The sequence below is a fragment of the Prenolepis imparis genome, unplaced genomic scaffold, assembly GCF_030444845.1.
Source record: "Prenolepis imparis isolate NDT839.2.m4 unplaced genomic scaffold, iyPreImpa1.0 SCAF_10, whole genome shotgun sequence".
Classification (NCBI taxonomy): domain Eukaryota; kingdom Metazoa; phylum Arthropoda; class Insecta; order Hymenoptera; family Formicidae; genus Prenolepis; species Prenolepis imparis.
In genome coordinates this window covers 14,070,516-14,092,726 of record NW_028141168.1, presented here as the reverse complement: position 1 = coordinate 14,092,726, position 22,211 = coordinate 14,070,516, and the positions used below count along the sequence as shown (strand labels likewise).

The 22,211-nt window shown below is 39.4% G+C and overlaps 1 long non-coding RNA gene across 2 annotated transcripts in view; it reads right to left on the bottom strand.

Annotated features, from left to right (window-relative positions):
- The window catches only part of LOC145941358 (uncharacterized), a 204,263-nt gene that overhangs the window by 138,758 nt on the left and 43,294 nt on the right, over nucleotides 1–22,211 (bottom strand). Inside the window, exon 6 of one of the 2 annotated variants that reach the window (XR_014426172.1) lies at nucleotides 8,815–9,170. This is a non-coding gene — a long non-coding RNA (uncharacterized LOC145941358). Of the gene's footprint in view, nucleotides 1–8,814; nucleotides 9,171–22,211 lie in introns of those variants that run through there. The other variant, XR_014426171.1, reaches the window with a different exon arrangement.

The following is a 22,211-nucleotide window of genomic DNA, read 5'->3' as shown; positions in this document are numbered from 1 at the left end:
TGGCGAACCGACTTCTGACACATTCTGCAGTCGACGCATTCGCGCGATCGAGTCGAAAGGACATCACGCTCTAACCGCTCTTCCTAATTCCCCTGCTGCGACGTATCCTCGTGGCATTTCGCGAATAATGTCGAAAATTCCGTCTCAAATGAGCGCTTCGGGAGAAAAAAAGAAGATCACGCCGCGATTGCTACAGCGAGAGCCAAGAGGAAACTCACAAATTTCCGCGAGCGATCGCGGTCAATAGTTTCGCCAGCCTCTTCGGATCGGTCTGAATGCGTGTTAACTATAATGACGTCACTACAATGGCGAACACTAATCTGCACGTCAGAAACAGAGGTGCCTCTGCATTCACTTCCTCCGCCAACCCTTTCCGCGGCGCCGCTTTCGTCCCTGATCTGTCGGTTTCCCGGACAAAATATGTCAAACACTTGCATCTCCCTCAAATTCCGTTGCAGCCATTTCCGTGTCGTAAATAGTAGAGATTTATTCCTCCATTGCAATTTGTATAATCGCATTTCTGCCTCAATAATAAGCAAATAGCGGTAAACTCCAAATCGCGACAACAGAATAATCAATATGAAAGGTTTCATGAAGACAGCATTTTTGTACAATTATTCAAATCAAATATGTGAAAATTAATAAATGATATTTCGTTAATAAATTGCGATAAATATTTTCAAGATGTTTATCATAAAATTTAAATATAAATACTTGAAAAAAAATTATGTATGGGTCGACATATCGCTTGCTTCTTCTACTTTCACAATATATAACATTTTTTCAAGCATAATATATCAATACAAAATAAAATATTATTCGATTAATTAATTATGTTAATTGATTTTAACCACAAATTTATCTACCGAGAGTCTCATTGGATGTAAATATGTTTACGTTCATAAAATAAAGTTTCGTCGAGGTGAATAATTTCTGATTCGTTCGCCAATATGCTATTGGTCGTGGTACCTTGGCATTCCAGTTTCTCGCACCCGAAACACCCGAACTCGAGGAACACCGATGCAATACACGGTTGCCTGCTAATAGGAGATACAGTCCGGTATAAAACTATCAGTTGTAGAACGAGCTTAGGACGGGGTTGCTATACACCCTGCAGCGAAAGAGACCTTTTATGTGTTAGGGTAGAGATTTGCAGTCCTGCAATGACCACGCCATTGCATGCAGACTGATGAACAACTGTTTGTTAATACACTAATACATTTACAATTATACTTGCGACAATATTGATTTAGAATAACTGTTCTATACTCCTAGTTTTATAATAAAAAATAAAAATAATAAAATATTCAAAAGAAATCACAAAATAAAATATTGTCAGAAATACTGTCAGAAAAAAAGGAAAAGAAAATTGCATTACGATAAACGTTATCCAACGTTTAAAATTTGTAATAATTTAATTGTAATATATAAATAAAGAGTTTTTCAAAAATATATGTATTATATAAATAAATGAATTTAATATGCAATATTTAATAATTATTTATCTTAAATTTATACAATTTGTATAAACTATAACAGTTGAAATAATAACATTAAAAACGTATTGTAAGGTCATCGAAATTACTAAAAAGAAAAGAAGAAAATAAAATTTATAGACTCATGAAGCATTATTAGAAAAATCTTTTTTTATTGTGTTGCAAAATTTGGACATTTTTTTCCTTATTAAGAGTTTATTAATGATAAATAATTGTAATTTTTAATTGCAATGTTCACCGTGGAGAAAGTTCACGTAGAAAGATATATCCAGTAAACAAATGAATAATTAACCAGTTATAGAGCACTAGGACAATTTCATTAAACATAATGGCTCTTTATCGCGCGTTACCGCGGTGCGTTGTTGCCTCGATGTCTCGGTGTTGTTATCTCGCAAAATTTACAATTTTAATTTAGCGAGTCACTCGCAACCCGAGACGAAAAACTCACGGGTAACGCAGGTTAAGTGCCTAGGGAGACCATGAAGCTCGAAGTTTGTTAGATCGCGGAATTAGTCGGCTGTTAAGCCAGATAAGCAGTCAACATGGACGAAAACAATTGCGCCGGATTAGCCGGGATACTCTGACGACGACGACGCCTCGTCCTCGGTCAAAAGATTAAGTAATGATCATTCGTCTTCCGGTTAAAGCGGCCGCGCGCTTCGTATATATCGCCTCCCATCCGAGAAGAAAGAAAAAGAAGTATGTGAAAGAGAAAGAAAGAGAAAAAAAGCGTTTTATCTCGCGATATCTCACTTGGCGAGATCTCGCGGAGTTACTCTCGAGCAAATTTGTCGAATTATCTTATCGTTGAACATCTTGTCGTAGAGAGAGAAAAGGGGAGAGGGAGAGAGAGAGAGAGAGAGAGAGAGCGCTCGGCACCGTGCAATGTCGAATTAATTTCAATCTCATTACTGCCGATACTCCACTCGTAACTGTCCCTCTCGGTTTCCCGATAAAGAACCGGCGGAGAAATATTGTCGAGAGGGTTTCTCGATCTCGCGGTTTCTCTCCTGAATTGAACGAATTAAATTCCTAGATCAATTACACTCGAATATTCCAGTACGCGCGTCGTTCAAAGGTATAGAATAATATTGCAATATTTATATCGTTATATCTTTTTTTCGATCGTAAATTAATGGTGTAACATTTATTGTATCGCTACGAAACACGTGTGTGATATATTGTTGTATATATATATTCCACTGTTATATCAATGATTAATTCTACACATTTCACCGATGCAGCGACGCAACATTAAAGACAATCCGTATTTTTCGTACGAAGCGGAGAAATTGCACGCTGTACACAATAGTTCTTTTTGCGACGCGCTATTTGCGTAGTTTACGAACCTCGTATGCAATTTGCAGCCACTCTAGTAAGTATTCTCAAACGATGCAACACGAGGTGTTTTCCTTGCGTTGTTTTCCCTGTTGTTTCACCGCGCGACCGTGCAATTCAATTTTCGCAAGCATGTATCGCGTTTAAGGCATGGATCGGCGATATTATCCAACAACCAGAATCCACCCCCGAGGGTCAGCATTCGTCTGAGAGAAGGGTGGTTTTGACCAATCAAACGCGTGGGCTGGCCACCCCTCAACACTGACCAATCGAGATTCTCTACGACATGCCTATTCGCATGGTCCATTCGCACGTAGAGAAGACACGCTTTAATAAGTTGACAACGCGTAGAGTTTTAAATCTGAATTTTTTTTGTATAGATGATTGTGAGAGAAGATATTTATTGGGAGAGAAGAGAGCAGAAATTTACAACGTTATAAACATTATCTAACCTTCATAATTTATGAAGATTTAGCTAAAATATGCAATAGAGCTCCTCAATATATAAATTGTAAATGTGAATTTAATATTCAACATTTGATACGCATTTATTTTAAGATTATGGGAACAAATATTTAATAAGATCCTGTTAAAACTGATCGCTTTAAAAGTCCAATTATGATATATATAATTATGTATAATTTTATCAAATATGTTTAATATACTTTCGCATTTAGATGATATTTTGATATTATATATAGTAATTAAGTCTCATCAGATTATGCTGAATGATGGCAACTTTAAATTAACTCTCACCTACTAATAATTAAATATCGATAATGCAATTACAGCTGTGAAACCAATGTAATTGCAATAAGAAAGTGACATTAAATTAAATTAAATGCAGTCTTTAAATTTTTTTCAATTTGAATAAGACGTAAAAAAAATGTCAAATCAAACTCGATACTATTATAACAAGATAAATAAAGCAAGTATTACACATTATTGCACATTAAAGATTCTTTCACAGAGTGCATACACCACGTATAGCGATAGACAAACATATTAAAAATTATCCGCAATAAAGACGAAATTAATTTCTATTTCAACTAAAAAAGAAAAAAAAGAAAAAAAATCGTGAGTGCTCAACCAGCCGCAATACATGCACGATTAATCCAAATCCTCTGAAATTTCCGCTTCAATATTATCATTAGAGGCGCGAGTGCCGTGCGGCTTTTGCAAAATTCAAACCCGCCGGTAGGAAGGTAGGTACACCAGGCCGGCGAGATAATAATGATGAAGTTCGGTGTCCGTGTAGCCCGAGTGGCTGGCGAGACCGGGGAGGGTTGAAGCCGGGGCGGAAGGAGAAAGGCAACTCCGTCCGGAGGAGCCGGAGAAAGGGGGGGAGGGCAGGGGGGAGAGCGCGGTGGGTTATACATTTGAGTACATAAATGTATGTAACTCCGAGTTTGTGTTGGAGTGGGCGTCGGCCATCTTGTCCGGTGGGTATTGACCGAGGCGACCGCCAGGCGAGAGAGACATGCCATGGCGGGCACAAACCACCCTCTCTCTATAGCTACTACCTCCGGCATTAATTGCTCTTATTAGTTAAATCCGCGCGCGTCGTCAACGCTGTCGTCATCGGCGCGAGAAAAAAAAATATCGGTCCCGTCAGGATTGTTGCCTGTTTGCTCGCGTGTATTAATATTGGTGCGCGCGCGCGCGAAGAGTGATCAGGAAGGGGTTGATGTAAATATATACACGTTATTGTACAATGGAAAATTCATAGTGGAAGACTTTTGCTTTCGCGATTTTAAAAGACAGACCGAGGTACGATTTGTCGTTTTTTTTTTTTTTTTTTTTTTTTTTTTGAGAAGGCTATCGTAAACCAGATAGAGAACTTATTATTACTCATTATTAAAAGACTAGAAACTATTAAACTCTAATTATATAATTGTGTATCTTGATTTAAGTAAGTGCCGTTGTTGAAATCATTATTAAAGAGAAATATATTGGTAATTTTATTACTGCTGTTCCCTTTATGGAATATTTAATGACGTTACACCAACTGCTAATATTGAATTTTCAATAAGAAGTTCGTTATCCAATCGCGACTTAAAAAAAGATAAATGTCATTCGCTCTATGAAACTTGGCAGATCAGTAGGATAGAAATACAAGCGATTCATTATATTGTATGCTAATTGTGATATTCGTCCCGATCGATTATCGTGGACGATAACTCGTTGCATCTGCGTTTAAATTTAGATTCCGCACCGCGATACCAAAAGTGGAGTTGTCCATCTTCCGCGGAACGACGATAAATATGAGATGAACGCCGAGGATATTAGATTCAAGATCTCCTTTATAAGGTGCAATTATTATACGAAATTAGAGCCGCGGTTAAACTTGACGGTAACGAAACGCCTGACAAGCCTCCGCAGCCGCGTCCTTAAATAAAAGTTTCACCCCGTCGGAACTTTACCGATATAACGCTCAACCATCCGCTCAATATAATTTATCCCATTATTACGATGTACTTATTAGGACGTTTAATGCGTTATCGTATTCCGAAATTATCCGTCTGGACTCTCGCAACTATTACTAAACTTGAATAAAATTTGTAATACATTAATATTTAATTAACACTAAATTATAGTATATAAACTATAATTATAGTATAAATACTATAATATATAATAATCTATATATATTGCAATAAGATCAATTTTATATCAATTATTTAAACTATATAACCGCGCGTATATACCATTCTTTATAAAATGTTAAGATTATATTGCGATATATATATATATATATAATTTTTACAGCAGACATTAGTTGTCAGGAGATATTTAATAGATTCGTTTAATTATTCATAAACTCTATAATTGCTGTCGGCATCTGATCTATATTATTTCTATCGAAGAAACGATTCGCCTTCCGATTATCCTATATTTTCGATGTAATCTATTACATTACGACAAATCTTGATGCTTACATCAGTCTCGCGTTTTGGAAGACATGTTAAAATTCACGGTATATCCTCGATTTCTACTGTGATCCATTCGTCTCTCGACGGTCGACGGCTTTCTTCTCTTTTCTGCGTGCCGCAGAATCGAGCGATATTCTATCGACAACCAGATGCCTGTGTATTTTCTTAAAAGGAATGAACATTTTACAATATGCGCGAATAAGACAAAAGCGTGTTTAAAAACACCTGATGTTTTTAAGAACAAGATGTTTAGTAAAAAATTCGCAAGAAATATTTTGCTTTCTGCTTAAATTTGAATTTAAGTTCTATTTGCATCCACGCTATTCGCGGCATCCTGATTGTATCTCCACTTGCGAGAGTCCTTTCCTCGGGTAAAAGATCTGAACATCGTGAAACTTCTCACGTCCAACTGACTTACGTCTTTTGGATGTCCTGCTTCTTCTTCTCTCGGTTTATTTTCGAGCACGATTCCAGACGGCAATTTATTCACGGCGAGCAATGAAAATCGAAATCGCAAAGTTCCGGGGATCAATTATCAATTCTATGTGATGCAGTTTGATCATAGAAATAGAGATATCAAAGTGATTTTACACATATCGACTTGTTAATAGACTTTTATAAATTTCCTAGAATTTGCGCTACACACAAGTAAAAATTTTATTATTTTATGTTTCTCTCCCTCTTAATTAAGAAATTTCTGTCTAGCGTAAAAATGAAACGCGCAAAGAAAGCATCGCGTGACTCGAGGGCTAAATGTATGTACAATTTTTACATAGAGCGAGAACCGGATTGTGTATCAGAGGGTTGAGGGTTGCGAAAGCTTTCGAGAGTTTCATTTAACCCTCGGTAATAAACGTCGCGACGCTTGTCGTCGTCACAAGCGCGATCGTCGAATTTCATCCCGTTTGAAGAACCGGCGCGAACGCGACCGGAGAGAAACAACAGACGCCTCTCTCTCACTCTGTGGCTTACGAAAATTCCAAAGGTACATACACACCGTCCGTTCGTTCGTCGTTTGCCTCGTCTCGAATCGCCTCGCTTCGCTTTGCCTCGCCGGCGAAGAGAAGAGAGAGCGTGTATACGCAGCAGCTCTAATTCACGCCCGGCATTTCGCGCGTGTATTTTAAGGCTGGTCCCGGCTCTAAAATTCCACCCTTGCCTGAACACACCGCTCGTCCGACCTTCTCTCCTTCTCTCCCTCTCTCTCTCTTTCCCTTTTGCCCCCTTTTGACCTCTGTTTCGCTCTTTCTCCTCGTCACCGTCTCCGTTTCCCTCAAACACTCGTTCTCTACGTCTCGCTCTCGCTTACTTGCGGCATCACGTTCGTCCCTCTCTGTTTGTCTCGCTTGTTCATCCCTGTGTGTCCCTCTCTTTCTCTCTCACTCGCTCCCTTTTCCTCTCTCGTATACGCGGGAATAACGCGAGCTAGGTAGTACGTACGTACTTACTTGGTACTCGTGGTGGTAGGTATAGCGACTGTGGATATAAAGGTTGTTCAGCGCTGAGGCAGGATGGGTGACCCAGGAGGGAGGTGAGGTGACGGAATAGAGGAGCGAGACAAATCGAGAGTCAGAGCGAGCGTGGAAGGCGCGACGGAGAAACAGCATGTAGCGGCGAATGCAAACGGAAGGAGAGAGAATAACAAGGAGAGAGAAAGAGAAAGAGAGAGAGAGAGAGAGAGAGATGAGGGGGGAAAGAGAGGGAGAGAGAGAGAGAGAGAGAGAGAGAGAGAGAGAGAGAGAGAGAGAGAGAGAGAGAGAGAGAGAGAGAGCCGAGGTTCTTGGACTCTGTGTAGTGGTGCAAGGGTTCGTTCGACCCTTAAGGGGTTGTGGCTAGCATCGGTCCCCGCTGCCCCGGCCCTCAGCCACCACCGCGTCCCCTTTACCTACCGCTACCTCCACCTCCTCCTCTTCCTCCTTCTACATTTCCTGCACCACCAGTATCCCCTACCCCCTTCCCACCTCCTCGCCTGCCGTTGCTCGTCGACCACCCAGTTAGCCACCCTCGTAGCCACCCTACGGCGAGCAAAACTACCCTACCGCCGGCGGCCATTTTACTCTCCCCTCGCCCTGGACTCGCCAAATTGTAATCCGAGTCCCTGGAATTCCGGGCAGAGCAGCCGTGGTCCGGCCTCAAAGGAGGCTTCCTTCGCCCTCTCGACATACCCCAGGATAATGATTAACGGAGTACTCCTCTTTCTCGCCCTCGCGACTCCGTTCTACACTTCGTAGAACAAACAGAGACGTAGCCAAATAATGGCAGCGAGCCGCGTGAAAATCCTTCATTTAACTACGACGCCGAGCGTCGACGACGACGACGAGTTTGCACGAGCAATGTTTTTGTAGACATATCAAAGGTCGGCTCTTTTGATACGAGAGAATTATGCGGCGCGAATTGTTATGTAAATTTCAAACTTGCGTGCGTTTCTGCATCTTTCGTACGAATATTAGCAGAATGGAAAGTTTGCGTTAATGGAATGGAAATCTTTTCAATGCGCCAAGTTGCTTCGCACAAGTTGCGATCATTATTACGATCATTATTGCCTTGAAATTCTAATCATTTTTTCCTACGATAAATAATTTGTTTAAATGTTCATTTTACACGATTTTTTTCGGATTATTATTTTATTTCTAAACTTCTTATTTTTATATCTTGAAAATATATTTTGTGTTCGCTAATAAATTAGCGATAAAATGCGATACCCTGATTAAAAGGTTAATTTTTCAAGAATCAATTGTTTCTCCGCTAAAATCCGATACTGCGAATCTACGTATGCCTAGCCAATCCGATCGCTATCTACCCTTAATTAACACTTATTATTAACACTTAAACCGCAGCATCCCGACTCTGGAACGAGCCGGGAAATGCGCGAAGACAATAATTTCGTATCTCGACGTTCCGTCTTATCTGATTGGGCGAGCAATATCGGCGGGAAATTCACGATTATCTGTTTATAGGACGGTTAATGGGGATCGTGCCGAGTCGCAACTCGGGCTTTAGCGTCTGCCCAACGTCGGGCCAATAATATTGCATGTATATGTTCTTACCTGTGACGGCGCACCTGCAGCTCGCTGCACGAAATTAATGTCCGAGGAAGCAGAAGGTAGGACGGAATAACACGGGAGCGCAGGATCGGAACGATTCCTGGGTGTTCTCTCTCTCACTCTCTCGTATATTTATCTCGCAATTCTCCAGAGTCTTGCACGTTCGAAGCTTACATCGTTGTCCATGATTCATTGCATCGTTATTACAATCGTGCGAAAAATTAATTGCCGAGTAGATTGATCGATTAAATCTAATCTATCTCTGTTGACTTAATTAATTAATTATGTTTCGAGTAATTTTTTTGATATCTCGATCTCGATCGACGTAGACCCTTTGACAAATTGTCCAGTGGTCGAATCTGTAACATAGAAAAGCAGAAGGAAACGTGAGATGCAGCGAATTTGCTTATTTACATATTATTATATATACACTTATTTATGTAGATCGCGCAATTTTACACGGAGGAAAAATTCTGAACGAGCAAAGGAAGAAGGAGGCGATTCCGTCGCAGACTTATAAACGGCGTGTCGTCTTCGAGCACTATTTATCTAACTCTCGGGGATAGATTTTATCGCTCTAGATATAATTTGTTGTGCAGCAACATTAGCGGTCGGCGCAACATTTGTCATTCCGTGCGCGCGCCTCTGTGTTGACAGCGCTCGCCTCGTTCCCGGGGTGAAGTTCACCGAAGAAACCGGAATGAAAACTGGATCAGCCAGTAGTCCGGAACACCCTGTGCTGAGTGACCACAATCGCCCGTGTAGACAAATTCGCGGCAGCGGTGGTCAACTGGCTCTGGAGCCTTCGATATTATTCATCGCTCTCGATGTAATATAATATAATTATTGTATTTATAGAGTATATTATAATATAATAATATAATAATTATATAATATAATACTAATATAATAATTATTATATTATGTTATTATTGTATATTATTGTATATTATTGTTATAATTATTATTATGTTCTATATATGTTGCAACATAGAAATATATTACACAAAAGTTATATTATTCTGCTCATGCTAGAATAGCTGTGTTCTGTGTCTAAATTATTAGACGTATTAATTTTATCTAAAGCGTAAAACTAGTAATTGCCAAGTCGTGACACTTGGCAAATTTGGCAAATAAAATTAATCTCGTTAATTGTAAATATGTCTCGCAACTTGTAAGATCCTTTATAATTTAATTTATATTTTAAAAATAAAAAACAATGAATGTTATATATATTTGAATGTTACACTCTTCTTTTTGTTCGCCTTAATATACATATATCTTCCAAGTGTCACGATCCTGAAATGATTATTATAATTGGATAAATGTTAGAAAATCAGAACGAGAAATAAACATATCGTTATTCTCGATCGCTATAACAAGAAGACCGAGAGATATTTCTTCGATAAAAGTATCGCGCGCCACTCGAAATGTTTTACATCGCTCCAACTATCGACCCCGTCGACTTATGGGATTCCAGCTGATCGTTCATTTGAAGAACGCTCGTCGGCAACAGTAGACGCGATCGCTCCGTCCAATTTTCCGGATTTCTCGTGCACGAACTTCCGCTCTGAAAACGACTGTGAGGGAGGTGGAGACGAAGAGGTAGAGGAACATGCTCTCTCACAAAGGGAGGAAGGGACCGCTTCTCCGTCGACGGCTTGCTCTCGAATACACGCGTGCACATATCAATATCGGCCATGCATGACAAGACGCCTGGCTGGACACGCGACGATAAAAACGAAGAGGAACTTCTCTCGCATTCCAATCGCTACCATTTTCGCATCGAGTCTTCGACAATGTCGCGCGATACTGATTATAAAGTAAAAAGAGATGTGATACGTTAAAGAAATATTAATTAATAATTTTTATATTTAAAATTGTGATAAATTAATCATTTCTGTACCAATCATTCAAATAATTGTAGTAATGTGGTTGCATAAATAAATAATGATTCTTCACAAAATAAAAAGAAGAGTATACTTTTCGCACGTTTCAAAAATTATACTTGAAAATATATTATAATAAATAATTCATCTGCATATTAATGTTATTGTTTCGAATAATTTAATTGCATTTTTCCAGTGTTATAAATAGCGGCAGTATAATCCCGAAAACTCAAATATATAAATAAGACGCCGATACATGTATATACATATATACCGATTTTTCCAGCGTATCGATACAAGGAGGGAGAAATGCCGGGGTTGCGATTTTCATCTCGATTCGGTCTCTCACGCTCGCGCGGCACATCGGTAAGAAGGAAAAACGAGCTACCTCTCTGGATACTGCTCCTCGTAAAGGAGGGTAGTAATCGAAGCGCAGAAAGATGCAGACTCTGTATATGGACTAGTATGTGTTAGGAGGACTCGTGCGCGTTTCTTTCTCCAAGGAGTCGGATCGATGCATCGGCGCGACGGCTTGATAAGAAATCCTTTTATCAATGATGATGTAGAGGGAGATCTATCTCCCTCTATCTTTTTTCTCTTTTATAATATTATCTCGTTACAAATATTCTACCTCAATGATGCTTAGATTATCGATACTAGTAAATCGTTCGACAGTGGTCAGAACATAAAGAAGGTTTTAGATACGGACGTAAGTATAGTAATAATCACAGATTATGCTAATCAAGAGAAAATGTGTGATTTTTATCTGCGTTCGATCGATGCTATGGAATGTATCTCGGTCTTCCGATTGTTTCGAATTAGTGTAGATCTACAGTTATCGATTCGCACATCGAACGCGAAGTCGACGCGAGCAATCCTCGAGCGCGAAAATTCGCACGACGCGTCGGCGCGGCGCGTCGCGACGCACCGTGTCACGCTGACCTTTCTCAGCCGTGCAATTTCGAGGGCGAAGGCACCTCACATTGCGAAATTCGAAAACGTGCGCGAAAATCCGACGAATTTCCAGAACAGTGCGTCGTATCGATTCGAGTTTCCGTGGGCGTTGCTATGAGATGGACCCTTGTACAGTTCCGAAAGCAAGGGAAAGAGAGAGAGAGACAGAGAGAAAGAGGGGAGAGGGAAGACTTGTGAGTGTCGCCAAGCTATCCTCCACCTCCTTCGCCTCTTCACCATCGCGACGACCCACCACCCCTCGGGACCATCCTCGGTATCCCTCCGTGGAGAGGCCATCTCGTCCTCTCGTCCTCTATGGCCGTTATTACTTCTACAAATATACAAGGTATCGCATTTCGTGATCGAACTCTCGAGGCCGGAGAGAACGCAAATTCGATGGAATCGCCCGGCTAATACCGTCTCAAAGAAGCAGAATGCCGTCATTTCGCCTTTGAGACCCGCGAAGAGGATCAAGGCTCCCCTTTGGTCCTAAACCGTCTTCTTCGGACCCTTATCCCCCTTCTCTCCTCCCTGGATTCTGGATACGTCTATTTTGTCCCCTTTCGCGGCGCGTGTCTCGAGTAATAGAAATAATGCGAAAGATCGCGAAGGTACACGCGAGGATAGCACTTGGAAATGGCAGCATCTCCATCGTCCTCGCAACCTCCGAACTTGTTCCTGAAGGAGTCTCGACTTCCTGCCGAATGTAAGCGCCAGATTTGGAGACGATCCAGGAAAATAATGATCCGGAGAGGCTTCGCGACTATCGCGAGACTGCGGGACTGCGATATCGATGCGATGTCGACGAGCGCGATCGAAACACCGGTACACGTGGAAAATGCGAAACTTTGTTAACGCGGATCTTATATCGGAAGCGTCTTTATTAATGATCACCCGAGGCGTCAAGCGTTATTCGTAAGATTAACGACGCGAGTTCCTCGGGCACGTCGTTGTAAAGTGCATAACTTAATTAATGATAAAATTAAAATTTGCTTCAGTTCGATGAAGTAATATTTGTTGAAGAAATTTGTGCAGATTATTATGTTTTTTCGCGTAAAGAATTATATTCGTATTTAAGTGTAAGCTTATATTAATACATCACAATTTCTTTCAATTTTAAAGGTATAGATGTAAGCAATAGAATCTTATTTTTAAGTTAATTTCATGTGTAGATTCTTACTTTAACAGAACTTTAATTTAAAATTTAATTATAGAAAACTTTAATGCTAAATATTAAAAAATATATAACGAGAAAACTCGAATTTTTAATTCAAATTTTTATTAAAAGAATTTCTTTGTCTTTAATAAAAATCTAGAGAGCTTTATATAATTACATTTAATAGCGATATATGCTATGATAAATTTAAATATTATAAATATTAATAAAGCACGTAATTTAATAACCATGAATATATTTGTAATAAGATGTAAATAATACACCTGTTCCGGACATGAAATAAGAGGAAGTCCAGCATCCAGACAGGTGAGATCAGAGATCATGGGTTAATCTCACCCATCCAGTTCTGGACCAGACTGGTATTTCATTCAGAGAAATGGCCGTGACCCTACAGCAGCCCGCATCGCAAAGCTATTAAAACTATCTAATTTAATTCATATAAAATTATTATACACAATAATATGTATGTGATATGTTTCATCATTATTTATTTAAATATTAAAATATAAAAACAAACAAATCTTAAGCAAATTTTTTAATCTCTCAAATGCTAATTATTCGAGAGAAGTACAAAGTAATTTGATATATTACATAAATTTGCAATTATAAACATATCAACGTTTTAAATGGACAAAACAAACATATTGGATTACATACATATCCTGTATATAATTATTTCTATTAATTTAATTTATTTGCTAAATATAAAGATAAATAATTATAAATTCAATTTTCTTGCTGAATATACAGATAATTAATTACTTTTAATTCTCTCACCGACGAAACGGTTGGCTAATTCCGTCTTCGAGTAAAACGAAAAAGATTAACGAGACGTGAACACGGGGTTTCTCTGTCAGAGAAAGAAGGGTGCGTACTATGCATAGACTCTTACATGCGTCTCTTTGAAAGGACTCTGGCGCGGTCCTTCGTCTCCTCCTTTCCGCCTCTTACGGTTTCCATGACGCGCGTACATCATGCTAGCCCAGACTCACTTAATTGGGTCCGCCATTTTCGGTGGCTCGACCCTTCGAAAAGCCTCGCCGCTACTTCCCTGCAACCACCACCTCCCCCTTTGGTCTTCCCTAGGTAAGGGAGAGTTCAGAAGGGTTGCCCACCTACCCCGACTCTACGAGGCCTTCGAACACGAGCCGAGTGGCTTTTGTTTTCGCCCCCAGAGGAGCCGCCATTTTGAATTTATGATACCGAGAGAGTCTACGGTGCTCGGACACCGAAAAACTTTGGTCGTTAGTGAAAGTTAAGGGCGGCCCTTGCCCGTCGGTGGCGGAGCATGCGGAGTCATTTTCCCTAATAAGTGATAGATCCGCTATTCACGGATGGTCGCTCGATGAATGGTTGTTTGATAGGATACATGTGTGCAAGTATTTATTGTCTTTACAGTGTAAAAATGTGCGGTATAGTTGCAAAAATAAAGATATACCTTATAAAGAATAAATCAATAAATAAAATAATTTTTTCTAAAAACCAATACAAAAGAAACAAATTTAAAAAATATATAAAATAGACGCAAGAAATGTGTGTGTGAAGATGTAATAAAAAATCGATTAATTCAAGTCTAATAAAATAGGATTGTTTCAATTCAGAAAACTCTCAAGTTTTATTTTAAATTAAATTAAAAAGAAAATCTTTTTATATTATAATAAACAAGAATATTCTAAAATAAAGTATATTGAATAATATAATTGTGTCTGTATAAAATTTATATAATTTATATTCTGGAAATGTAAATTGAACTTTATATTAAATTATTAATAATTAATCAATGCCATTTTTTTTATCGAATAAAAACCTTGATTCTTTAAATATATACAAGAGACCTTCAAGCACACATTTGTTAGAAATCACGTACATGTGCGGAGCCGTAAATGTCATGAAATATTCGTTTACGATCAATCTGATTTTCTACCGAAGATCGAGAGGAGGAGCTAACGTTTCCGCGTAGGAGGGAGCTTTTTCGACAGGCCGATAATCCGATATTCCGGTCGGCAGATAGTTTAGTTCAAATTCAATGTCCGGAGAAGGAGAGAGAGAGAGAGAGAGGAGAGAGATAGAAAGAGAGACAGACGAAGTGAGCTTGACGAAGAACGGTGCACGGAAACAGTTCGGCGGAGATGTCGACTTAAAACAATTGAGGGTGCTGTAGCGGCACGCAATATCCTGACTCCTCTAATTCGATTAGGGAACTAGCTATGCAGCCCAGGAACCTGAAATTCCCTTTAACCAACCCGGAGACTTCCTAGGTACAGATCCAGCCGACTCGCGAGGGACGCAGACGAATTGCAAGGTGGATACAACCTTACAGATACACCATGGATAGAGGCAGTCCCCGAATTATCGGACTCGATGGAAGAACCGGCTCAATTTGCCAAATTAATCCGGCGTGCCTTCGACAGTCAGTCGGCTAACCAAAGCCCGCGATATTGAACTCTTCGGTGTTCGTTAAGTTCGCCAAGTTGTATAAACATAATTTCAACTCAGAACGAGGGATTTTTGTAATAATTAAAAAACAAAAATCTAGACACATTTTCTCTGATCTCTTGAGACATAATTTCCTTTCTAAATATATTATTCAATAATCTATGCCTTATAAATAAATAAATACAAATAACAAATATCCTAAATATATAAATTAGTGAATTAATTAAATAATTTTGTTCAAATAGAAATAAAAATAAAGATGCTCATTGTTATATGAAAAATATACAGCATGTTTCAAAACGGAATGTTCTTTTAATGACAAATTTTTAGCTAATAATCAATTTTTTTTTTCAAAAATAACGAGAAAGTTTATCTTTTATTCACATCATATATCTTTGTCTCAAAAGTTCTATTAAACTCCATCTAGAATTAATTAAAAAATGTAGTTTTCTGATCCATTTAACTTCTCAAAGATTAGTTTGCAAGAAGCTCATCTTTTTCTATCACTTATAACTTTAAAATTATTGATGCCTCGTTATTTTCGCTAAGGAAAAAATTGATTCCTTATTTAATGGTCAAAAAAATCTGTCATTATATGAAGAAACACGATGATTTTGAGATATTTTATATATAGTTTCAAAACTTTTAGCTGTAAAAATAACTATACATATTATATAAAAAAGTATCATAAATTAATTTTCGAAAAAATAACTTTTCCATCTAAACAAAAAATAAATAACTAGAAAAAAAATATTAATATTCTCTGAAACAAAAATCAATAATTCCAAAAATATTTTTACAGAATATAATTTTTAGTTGAATAATGGATCATTAATAAAATGTAATAGAATGTATAATAGAATTAAAAATACTTCCTTTTAATTTAGATCGAATTATTCTCCAGTTGCATATTTTACTTTCTCGAAAACATTTTTTAAAGAATTCTGATTTTTTGTTGTTATAGTTATTAATGCAATTTTCGATGCTTACGCGAAACCATAAACATATATTTAACGTTTGATGAAAAGATTAAATTATGGCGATTTATTATGTTACTTATTCTAAAAGAACCTGTAAAAATACAAAATAGCAATGTCCATGTTTTCAATAAAAAGAATTTTGAAGTTTCATTAGATTTAGAAGAATCTACCAATAAATCCGCATTATTATTATGCTCCTCTATACTCTCTCTCGTAGTTCTAAGTTGTTCTCTTAGCACCCCTGGATTACACGTCCCTTTTCGAGGAGAGTGGGGACCCAAAGTTTGGACAACCCTAAGAGAATCTATCCTTAAATAGAAACTAGATTTAGGGACTAGATCGGTCTATGTTACCGACTACCCTCGAGAAACTACCCTCGGATATGTCTGCTTTGACCAGGAACCATCGGCAGATGTCGGTACTGCCATTTTACCAACTCATGTAGCATAGTATTCCGCTCGTTAAAGGCCGTTTTACACTCGATAAAAATTCAGAAATCCTACCCAGGGAAGAGTGTACATATATATAGGTATATACAGTCAAGTTTAGAAAAAGTTCTCCAACATTATTCAAATAAATGACACGTGTTCAACAGCCGGTTTCTATCACGTACGCGACTAATTACCCGATTCCGCGGTCCAATTAGTGACCCGTATGAGGTAATTCAGGAACGTAGATTGGTGACCCGATTATAAATCCTTGATGATGCTTTCAGCACGTCGTCATCGATTGAATCGAGCCGATGGTAGTACGTGCGCGCCAAATTCGTTCGACAGGATGGGGGTGGATGGTGGTGTAAGTTGGTTGGTTACTTTAAGAGGTCGATTTAATTCTTTCACGCCGTTCCATCACAGCGGGGATTTACACGGCTCAAGCATGCCGCCCGACGTTCTTCTGTACAATGCGCGGAATATTTCGGCTCGGCTTGCTCCGAGGAAGCTCTCGACGGATTCTTCAAAACCGCGTTAGAACGCGACATGCGTGGCATACGCGCGGCGCAGCGATTGTTCGCCGGTAGACGAATGTTACTTCCGGCGTATATCTCACGCCCGGCCTGGCTCTCCTTCTCGCGCCCTGCCGCGCGAAAAGGAGAACGCGAAGGCTGAGCCGTGAATGGCCTGACGTATCGCCGGCGCGTCTGTGTCTGACACCTCGGATTTTTCCATTAAATTTTCCCGACGCGGGAATCTATCACCGGTTACACCTCCCGGAAAGATTCGCTCCTCGCACAACCGCAAAGCGATTCCCATTACGATCGCCCCGAGATTCCATGAAGCACAGCGTATCGAGCCGCACACATACGATGACAATCAGCTGATATCCTTTTACCAGCTAATAAACGAAGCGGTCTGTTTTCAAATAATTATTTATCGCGGAAATTTTTTTTTACAGCAAAAAAGCCAGAATAAATATTCAAGAGAAAGAATTGCTATAATTTAATAATAAGGGAAAAAATAATGGAACTGCAGAAATACAAATTCAACAAATTTATACATAATGTTCTATGAATAAGAAAATATAATTTCACTATATGGAATATATGTGTAAATTTATAGCCGCTTTATATATTATAAAAACATTTATGTGCGAAGCTAATTGTTATCCTAAAATATGCTGAAATATCGAAGTTAATATTATCATTCACATCGATTCGTTTTACCAGATCGCAGCAGCGAATAAATAACAAGCAATAAACAAGCATAATAGATCGACTTCGTATTTCTTCGTGTATCTAAGTTCTTAGTCCTTTGTATTGCGAGTCGCGTATAAGTCTTGGGCCAATAGAGTGGCGTCGGCTTTGCGTAAATACGGATTTCGCGCATCTCGTTCAAACAACGGACCGCTCAAATACAGATGGAGACCCAGCTAGTATATTTGTCTTGGTAACAAGATTGATTAACTTATCGAGAAAAGAGATATCTGGTACATCATCCCGAAAAAGTAATATATACTCTGGTTTCTTTATTCCAAATATTCTTAAGAGTAATTCTTAATTAAATTAAACTAGTCACGTAAAAAGATTAATCTTGATGAATTTTAATTTTAATGAGAAAATAGATTTTATTTTCAGTCCTCACGTGTCAAACGATTCTCTTCTTATTTAAACATATATAGAAATTGCAAATTTGGCGCAGGTAATTTCTCTACATTTTCTCGGAAAATAGAACGAGATGCGAAAAAGATCTTTCATGAAACGTGCGTGGAGGAAAGAGGAGATGGTGAAAAAAAGTTCAGGAGCTTGTCCTAAAACCGCGTAGGGTATCTCCCCGAAGGGACGCTCCAAGACGGGCAGCTTCATTTTTCACGGAATCTGCGAGAAAATGCAAATGCGCGGGGCATCTGGCAACAATGGTCGTGGTCTGCGGCCCCTATTTTAAGGGTTGGTTTTTCAGTCGAGGGAGAAAGATAAAGAGAGAGACAGAGGGAGAGAAGACGGTTCGGCGAGGGTCGCGGCCAGGGAAGGTGGGAGGAGGGAGGGGGAGATGGCGAGCTTTGCCGGCCATGCAAAGCAGCCAGAAGTACAGCAGTAGCAGCAACCCCCCACGACCGACCTCGGCTATATACCGGCTTTCCCAACCCCCTGATAAGGGTGGACAGCCACGATCGATTAGAGGGCTACCCACCCACCAACCTACCTCTGCTCATCCGTCCCCCTCCCTTGCCGGTGGCCTCTACCCACCCTACGTCTCACCCGTTCTCAACAGTGCGGTGTCCTCGACGAGGAGAGCTCCTGGCCCGCACTCTGATTCGCAACACGCCTGACTAACGATCTCCGGCTTAAAAATGACGGTTTTTCTGTGTGCCTTTCTTGCTCCCGATTCGCTCCGTTGTGCTCTTATTCGCGCTTAATTATAATCTCGGCGCAACGATCTACTTTCGCTCATTAGCTTTTCTTCCACGGTCGGACGGGCGCCAGAGGATCTTCGAATCTTTCGACGACGGGGCTGAGATCGCCCGCGCGCTTTTACTCCGTTTCCTCGCTTTTTATCCACGGCCGCGAAGCCTCGAGAGATACACCGCGGCTCGCGAGTCGACTGATTAACGATTCGCCGCGTAAAAAGCTCCGGGTTTTTGCCGCGATCTTTTCCCTCGTCCCGCCAATTTCCAATTTCGATCTTTCGTCGTCGTAATTTTTCTTTGCACTCGCGCTTCAGTCTCGCTTTTTCTTCTTGAGCTGATTTCAATTTGTTATATTACACCATCGCAGTCATCTATTCAATGTACATATTTTAAGATACCACGATAATTAATTTGGAAAAGAAATATTTTTTTATATATTTTAAATATATAGCAAAGAGTGTCCAACAATAAGATATAATATATTATCGTTTATAGCGTCGTTTTTGCAATTTGGAGATGCACACTTCGATGATACGTTCTCCCAACAGTCTCGGGTGGGACACGATTTCAACACAAATCTCGGATTTATTCCGCGGCGTTGTATCCCCAAGTTAACACGTTTACCGTCTCGCAGTTACCGTTGTCCAACGAAAGGCTAACAATAAGGAACGATCTTCAACTAGTTAGGTTAAGTTCCAGCTCGCTCGTTTCTGCCGAAACTTCGTCGGCTAGTCGCCGTACTTCCGTAGGTAAGTCGCACTCGCGCATATCGCACCGCCGAGTTCTAAAGTGCCTAAACTGCTAATACCCTGCTTTCCGGTAAGTAGCACGCAAGACGCTGTTTTTCGCGCGCTTTGCTTCTGAACGCGTATTTTCAAGACATTTCAACGAGATTCGTGGGCGAAAAAAACCTTGATCATTAAATACAGTACCACTCATCCACGAGATAAAATAGATCAATTATTTCTAAATTTCATGAATATAATTATTTCTTATAATTTTAGGTTTTCTCGTAATATTCTGATATTCTCATATTATATTGTAACTTTGATAAAAATTATGTTCGGCGAGTATTTTGCAATATAGCCGAATATATTTTTTATTTTCTTAAAGAAATGAAGAAAACAGAAAACAATATCTTTTATATAATTAATACTAATTTTTTTTCTCCAAGTGTAAGACTGAAATCGAAGAGATAATGTCAAAGTTCGCATTCGATTGAGAAGCCTGCGATTCCCATTAACCGACTTTCGGTTATAACTCGGTTTAAAATACGCCAAGGTCAATGGTGTCGAAAGTTATTACTTTCTTCATGGACCGGCCTGACTTTGGAACTTTCCGAAACTTCTCCGCCGTTCTGTATCCAATTATCCGCCAGCGTGCGAAATGTTTGCGCACTCGGCGCTCTCTCTCTCTCTCTCTCTTTCTGCATGCCGTCAAATACGAGTGTTCCCCCGCCGAATTGGAAATAAATCTAAAGGCTTTTTAGAGAAATTGCCAATAAATCCTTACGTTAGTTCGGTTCGATAGGCACATTTCGCGAACACCCTTCAATTTTAAAATTTCCTAATTCCCTGCAAAAAGGGGTGATACTCGGGGCACGTCGTCCCTACGGCATGTCACAAGTTTCCTCTGGCCGGGGCGAACGCGCGCGCGTTCGAGATCGATATCCCGAGCGAATGATATCATCGGTTTGACATCTAAACACTTTTTTCTGACGATTCTCTTCGCGTCATCGTAATGTGACAATCGTAAATACTTAAGTTATTGCGTAATTTAGTAGTTATTCCCTGCTGCAATAAAAATGTCTCTTACATCATGTATCGATATAAAAAAATATTTAGAGATACATTTTTTGACAATTTTCAAACTGATTCTCAATAAAAATAAAGTTGGCATTAATGTTGTTAGAGAATCTATTCCTAAAATATTTCTTTGTAGTCTCGGACATTTTTAGAAGCAATGTAGTATATTTATCGCGATCGATTCATACCTGTAACATATCTCTTTAATTATTGCACGAATCAACGAGAGTCGATAAATATCCGGAGCTCGTGGAAGTTGAAGAAGCACGTTTCGAATTCTTGTCGCGAGATCAATATCCTTTAATCTTATTGTTTGTTGGCGGCGCGTTTCTTGCCAAACAATAAGAGCACCCGATAGAGAGTCTGCCGCCGTAAAGATGAGGACGCGAAGGTGGTGGAGGAAGCGAGGCGAACCGCGATATACGTGGAGCAAATACGGAGGAAGGAGTGAAGAAAACAGACGTCGGGGAAAGGAAGCTGATATCCTTGGAATTTTCATATCGACACAGAATGACAGTTTTTTAATATTAAATTCTTTCCGACCTTTTGACTTCTCTTTTTTACTCTCTGCCGCGACGACAACGACGCCCTCGACGAAACTCACTTCGCGGCCGTCAAACGAGCGAAAGGGAAAAGCAGGCTGGCGAGTAAACGCTCTAATTTCCATTTCTTATTCATAGGATTTTGTGAGTTTCTAGTCACCACTATCCTATCACGCCGACTACTACATCGGCCATTAGCCAAGTCGCTTCGGGTGTATAAATTGCCGTTTATCGTTTGTCGTCGATAACGTTTCAACATTTCAAAGCAATTTTCAATAACTTCATTAATTTAATCGAGATTCTTTGTCTCCTTCTACAGATCGAAACCAGAAAAGAGAGAACGTGGAGTAAATTAAATTACTTTAAATTTAAAGTTAACCAATTTCTTTCTCTTTTTGATCTCTGTATACTCTATCTTATATATTTCTATAATTTCTTTTTTAGTCTTTTATCGCACCTCAAAATGTTCTAATTGCATTATGCAATTAGAAGCCCGATAAATCTATCGATAATAAGTAAACGAGAAGTAAAAATGCGAAACAAAACAAGTATCGTGCGACGACAATTACACGGCCGGGATGTAACGGGACGAGATAATCTTCCCTTTTTGGCTCTGCAAAACTGAAGCGCAGTAAATATCTAATAAATTTCTAGCCGGGTGGTCGCTGGAGTCACGTTTCCCCCCCGGAAGAAGAGATGAGAAACGAGAACACGAGTAAAAAAAACCAGCATGCCGGGAAATAAAAAAGGATGGTCGCGCTACAAAACCCAAAACA